The sequence below is a fragment of the Typopeltis vanoorti genome, chromosome 10 (assembly GCF_054136105.1).
Source record: "Typopeltis vanoorti isolate ZY-2024b chromosome 10, IOZ_Tvanoo_1.0, whole genome shotgun sequence".
Taxonomy (NCBI): Eukaryota; Metazoa; Arthropoda; class Arachnida; order Uropygi; family Thelyphonidae; genus Typopeltis; species Typopeltis vanoorti.
Genome location: NC_143558.1, coordinates 92,898,372 through 92,904,371, shown reverse-complemented (window position 1 = coordinate 92,904,371; position 6,000 = coordinate 92,898,372). Strand labels below are relative to the sequence as shown.

The 6,000-nt window shown below is 34.5% G+C and overlaps 1 protein-coding gene across 1 annotated transcript in view; it reads left to right on the top strand.

The window, feature by feature from the left end:
• Positions 1–906: 906 nt before the first annotated feature.
• The window catches only part of LOC150102593 (uncharacterized), a 99,567-nt gene continuing 94,473 nt past the window's right edge, over positions 907–6,000 (top strand). The window contains exon 1 of the mRNA XM_090399021.1: positions 907–989. The gene's annotated coding sequence lies outside the window, so the exon portion shown is untranslated. The remainder of the gene's footprint in view (positions 990–6,000) is intronic.

Sequence of the window (6,000 nt, the reverse complement as noted above, 5' to 3'; positions counted from 1 at the left end):
CCCCCTATCAGATACTCAACCACCGGAGATTACTAATTCATTAAATGTGGCTCCCTATCATCCACTGCTATATTTATTTCGTCGACTATAAAAAGATACGATTTTTAAATACTTATATTATTCAATCATAAAGGTTGTTCTCACTACTATTGTTATTGCTGTTGCGAAAAAAATGTGGAAATATTTAAGCTCGGGTCTTAAACAGCAAAGAACACGTTTCTCCAACATTTCATTTTTTTTTTTTTATTGCAGCTGTTTTCCCGACACGAGTCATTATTTTTTATATTTTATTTTTGTTTCTTAAATGCCACAGAGAGTGCCATATTTAGATAACGATGCGGAACCCGGGAAGAAGGGAACCTTGAAGCTGGTCAGAGTAATGAAGATGATGGCGACCTAGATGAAGTAGTAGAGTGGACATTGACTGGTAGAATCATTACAAGCTGTGGTTATGTTGTGTCTGGAACAAATGCAGGGGCAATCACCTATTAAGTAGGATGGCCTGAGCTTTCGGTAAACAGTCGTGATTCGCCAGATGCTCTCATAACTTCCGGTATTAATTCTTCCCCATCCTCAAACGTTTTCTATTTTACTCTGCTCCCCACTGCTGTTCCCCCTCCACTCCCAGGATTTTTTGTACCATGCCTTCTGTTTCTGTGATATGCCAGCCACGTGACTCTCCAACCCCCCTGCTGTGCAAGAACCAACACTTGGCCCGATGTCACAACTTGTTAGCTTTTGCCCCTACACGGGCATCACATTTCCTAGCGTCCGACCTGAGCGTCTGCCTGTAAGATCACCTCGCCTCGTACTCTGAACTTCCGAGCCACCCTTACATCCTGCGGTTGTGGATCAGCAGTAGCGGGTATGTTGCAGAGTGAAACAAACGTTATCGTCCATCAGCCCGCTTGTGGAGGACAGTAACGGTTTACATGACCTGAGAAGTTCCTAAGGGGAGGGTCGCAGCTCATTATCACGTGTAATCGGAGGTGAGTAGCCGTATATTGTTATAAGAATCATCGAACGACGTGTGTAAATTATGTTCTATTTGTGTGGAATTCCTTTCTTTTTCAGCTATATTTCAAAAACAATGCAAAATAATTATATTTATTTTCTTTGATTTATTTTTGCTTTTCATACTGTTGCACGGCTTGGTCCACAGAAGTTAAAAAAAAAAAAAGAGGAGAGATAAGTAAACAAAAATGTTGCATTGTAAGTCCATAGCCAAAGTTAAAAAAAAAATGATCAGTAACCAAAATGCATGTAATCTTACATATGGATGTGTGTTTGTGTGTGTGTGTGAAAGAGAGAGAGAGAGAGAGAGCTTAGCTAATGAAAATTTTATGCGGAAATAACACCGAAAATCGTCTGTTTCTTACAAATACTACAGGGAATTATGAATGTCATTTCCCTTAAATCAAATGGATTCAGTTTCCTTTCAAGTAACAGCTTTTTCGATGTAATTACGTAAATGCATTTATTAGAACCACAGTTTTTGCATTACCCGATAGCAACTGAAATTTGCTGTGAACATAGACTGGCATTTTTACAGTTGATATTAGAAGACAATTCTTTTCTCCCCACCATTACAGAATTCACTTTTCACCATCGATTTAACATTACAAATAAAATTACTTTATTGGTGTGTATTATAACAAGGGAATAACAAAGCCGAAATGCTAATCCCACCAGACGATTAATACTTAACAGATACTTGTTGGCTATATGGACTAGCATGCTTTGTTGATTACGTTTAGCAGAGAGGATACTTGGCAGTATTACTGTGCGGTGACCTGACCTAAATTACTCGCATTATAAATTCTGTTAAGCCTGCAAGGAACCGAAGGATATGATGGCTATCGCGAGATGCTACTATGCTTATTTCCAATACTAGTCCAGATGAGAGAACTTTTTATTTCAGTACTTTTTTTTTTTTTTTTTTTTTTTTGAAACTTCTCATTTGGCCTATAGCATTACGTTTTTTGGGGGAGTAAACCACTGCACCAAAAGGAAGTGAACACGACACAGAGTGCAATGTCTAAAATTAGAAACTCCGCCAGTCGATAGAATAACTAGCGATACAGTGAAGTTAAGAAAGCACGCCATATCAAACTAAACGAACCGAAATATATGAACTAGAGTAGTGTGACAGAAATATGTGCTCCCCTCAGCATTTAGCAATGCAGTTATAGCAGTATCATGTATAGTTAGACTTAGAAGAAGAGAAACTGAAAATATTCGATAATTGGTGGAATAGAACAAGAAAAACTAATTTGAATAGGACAAGCACAGATCATATCCTTAATACATGGAAAAGTAAGTCAGATCGCGCCGAAATCGAGGCTCTAAAGACTGAAATATATACGAAATATATTCTAGCAGGTGAACTTGAAAAGTTTACACTCACATTAAAGTTTTCAAAAAAAAAAAAAAAAAGCTTAATTGATTATTTATTATTCATATTCATAGTGATAACTATAAATCAAAAAAAAGTTTAAAGAGATATAATGGAAAATTTCTTAAGTAAAATATTTACTAATCAATGAAACGAAAGACAAAAAAAAAAAAAAATTACTAGAGGACACTAGTGATATTATTCATGGTAAGAACTTTAAATCAAAGAAAGTGTGAAGAGATATAATGGAAAATTTCTTAAATAAATGAATTAACCGCGTGATGAATGAAATGAAAGGGAAAAAAAAAAGTTCAAATTATGTCTTTTTGAGATAATTTATGTCACGAGATGCACGCAAGATAAGAAGATTTAGATTCAAAGAATCATTGAAGTAAAACTAAAAAATATATATATAAATAAATACGCGTATTTTTTTAAAACAATTTGTATTTTGCCTTTTAAATATTTTAATGTCCTTTTCGTTCACTTTTAAGTGCTAAGATTGCGGTTTGCCACAGATGGAACGTTTCAAAGCGACTCTTTTCCTCGGTTAAAATCTGCAGTCGCTTAACCCGAACTTATCTGCTCACGTCTTGAAAGAAACCAGCAGCACAAAAGTCGACGCCGTTATTAAGTTGGCGGGACCCTTAACATTAATGACAGAAATCTGTCACTCTGGCTAGTCAGTTATTACTCTAGTGATGACCAGATTCCGAAGGGGAGAGGAGTGTTCACTTCATTCTCCTCACTACCGCATTATCTCAATCTGAAAGAGTCATGAAATATGATTGCTGTAATAGAAGCGATTTCAAAATCTTCCTTTGTTTCATTCAATTTAAGCCAATCCGATTAGACGAGAAACCTTTCATTCTTCTGGATATTATTCAGCATATTTTTTTTTTAACGAAACAGTCATTAAAAAGCTATTTGAACTACGCGTATATTAAAAATAATAAATAAAACAAGTGCAGGCATTTTTTTTATACAGAAGGTAAAAAAAAACAATAACTCGAACTTTAATTTTGCCAGTTTAACAATCACATAAGATACTGTATATAATCCATTATTCTTCGATAAATGCGTGCATTGCTTTTATTATAAAAACAATGCGCACATTTAATTTTCATTATAAAATTTAATTCAGCAGCAGTTTCATAATCGTAACTCACAAAAAATCACACAATACTGTACTCTTGAGTGAAGGGAGTGCATTAGTCAATATGCTGACAGTGTGGCGCTTGGTAATCTAAGCACTATAAGGTTAGAAAGAGGGCTAAGTGTTTCTTACCCTTAAGTGTTGATGGGATTCACATAAATGAAGAAAAGACAACTATTTTCGTCTCAAATGATGACTAGAATTATCTTATCCACCCCCGATTTCTCATGTTCATTTCTGGAACATTTATCCTCTACTAAAGTATCTTCTACGAATGTGCTACTTTGTTAGATAATTTAGCTACTGTATCTCCAAGTCAATCATTTTCTCCATATTTATGATCTGACAATTAATCTGGTACTGGGTGAACCTTAGTGATTTTTCCCCGAATTTTAGCCTGCACTATTCAGATTTATTTGTTATTATCTGCATTATATGCTTTAATGCAACTGTTTCTAAGCAGCGCTTTCAACGATACTGAGTATTATTTTCGCCATTTTTTCACACTTCATATTGTCGGCATAATCCTGCATGACAATTAGCACAAGAAATGTCCTTTACACTAAATTCTAACTCTTCAAAATTCACTTCCTCTATTTTTTTTTTCTTAATTTTCTGCTCATGCCAAGAAAATAAAAATCCCAGACTTTATCCCCCCCCCTCTCTCTCTCAACGTCTTTTTATTTCCCAAATGGAGTATGCTGAGCTTTTTTTTGTCAGGCCTTGACAGTGAGCCCAAGCTAGCAATGAAGCAAAGCTTTCAGGAGTGAGTATGGTAGGCAGTTTCCACTATCTTGTGGACCTGAAAACCGTAATACTCGTATTACCGTCTAAGTTTTTTGAGAAGTAGGGTTAAAAAAATAGAGTTCCAGAACGGAAAGCCCTAGATATTGAAATCACAGATCAACTAACTCGAGAATCGGGCTGAAGAAAGACTTAGAAAAAGTTGACTCGAAAGGAACCTATAATGGTCTACTCAGGCCACCTAGCGCTAGGGATACAAGCGCCATTTCCAAAGAACTACACGGATATTACTTTATCCTTAATATAAATAAAATGCTGCCTTATTACGTTGCTTTCAATTTATCCCACAACCGGCCATGGAGTATTTTTGGCCATTCAAAACGTGGATGAAATTATATTGTTCAATGGTTTACTTAATTGTAATCAAATATACCATTGAAATTGAAATACTAATCAGATACCATTGAATTAACATGGATACAAAGTGTACAGTACTTGATTTGTTCATCCATCATGGTTGGTTTTGTAAACTTACTCTAAACTAATCCAGCTAACTTGACTTGATTAATCGACTGGATAGTGCCTTTGCTCTCCATTCGGTCAACCAAGGAATTCTATCCCACAGTGAAATTCGAACCCACAGCAGGTGGCGATTCAAATTTCAACACGAACACGACTGTTTGTGATGTTTTAGGTGGTAGATGAATTTCATCTCTCAGTATTCTGCTTACTGGAGACCTGAAGTGAACTGAGAAATGTATCATGTTTGATAACTGTAGCCGAGTTTTTGAATTATTTAGTCCTTACCACCACTTTACTAATGCACTATACTTGTATAAATTTTCATAGATAGGACTGACATTAAAAATTTTCCTTTATGCGGTAATTCATTCAAGTTGAACAGTTCCTATAACATAATATCTCTACAATGATAAACAAAATGAATTGAAAACAGAATAAAAAAGTAACGTTTATTCGGAGTGCCTAATATGTTTATACGAAAATCTTGTTCTTTTTTTTTCTTTAAATCTTTTTTTTTATATTATTGGGCCAGCAGTTTCTCTTTTTAAACACTAACAGTAATTGCCATCATGTTGACGTTCAGCTCCGTTGTTGCTGTTAAAATAAATTGATTAAAAAAAAAAAAACTTATTTGGGCTTAGCATCAGGAAATGCTTGGAAATTTGTAGATACTTTAATCAATCACTTGTCTAAATCTTTAAAAAATCGACTAATTAACTCTAATTATATATGAAGCAACGCAAAGAAAACTTTAAATCCACTAAAGTTTTTCAAAGATTTTTTTTTAAATTCTGAAATAAATATTTAAGAATTTAAATTATATAATTTAATTAGCGCCTTTGCTTTACTTTTTCCCTTATTGCTAATACTGATTGCATGTTTGCTATATTTCATAATGAAAACATCTCATGTTTGTGTATATAGATTGAGATAGAAAAAAAAATCGGTGCCTGTGTAACATTGGTAATACTTCCTCATCCACAATGCAAGATGGCCAGAAGAAGGAATGTAATTAGCTTGGTTTTAGTAGATCACTAGAGAATTTTTTTCGACCTTTTTATCCTACTTCCTACTCTCTCTCTCTGTCTGTCTCTCGAGTTAATCTTTGGAAGATATAGGATTACTCTGTTGATTAAATTTTTTTTTTTTTTTTTAATAATGATATGAGTTACAGTTGTGTTAG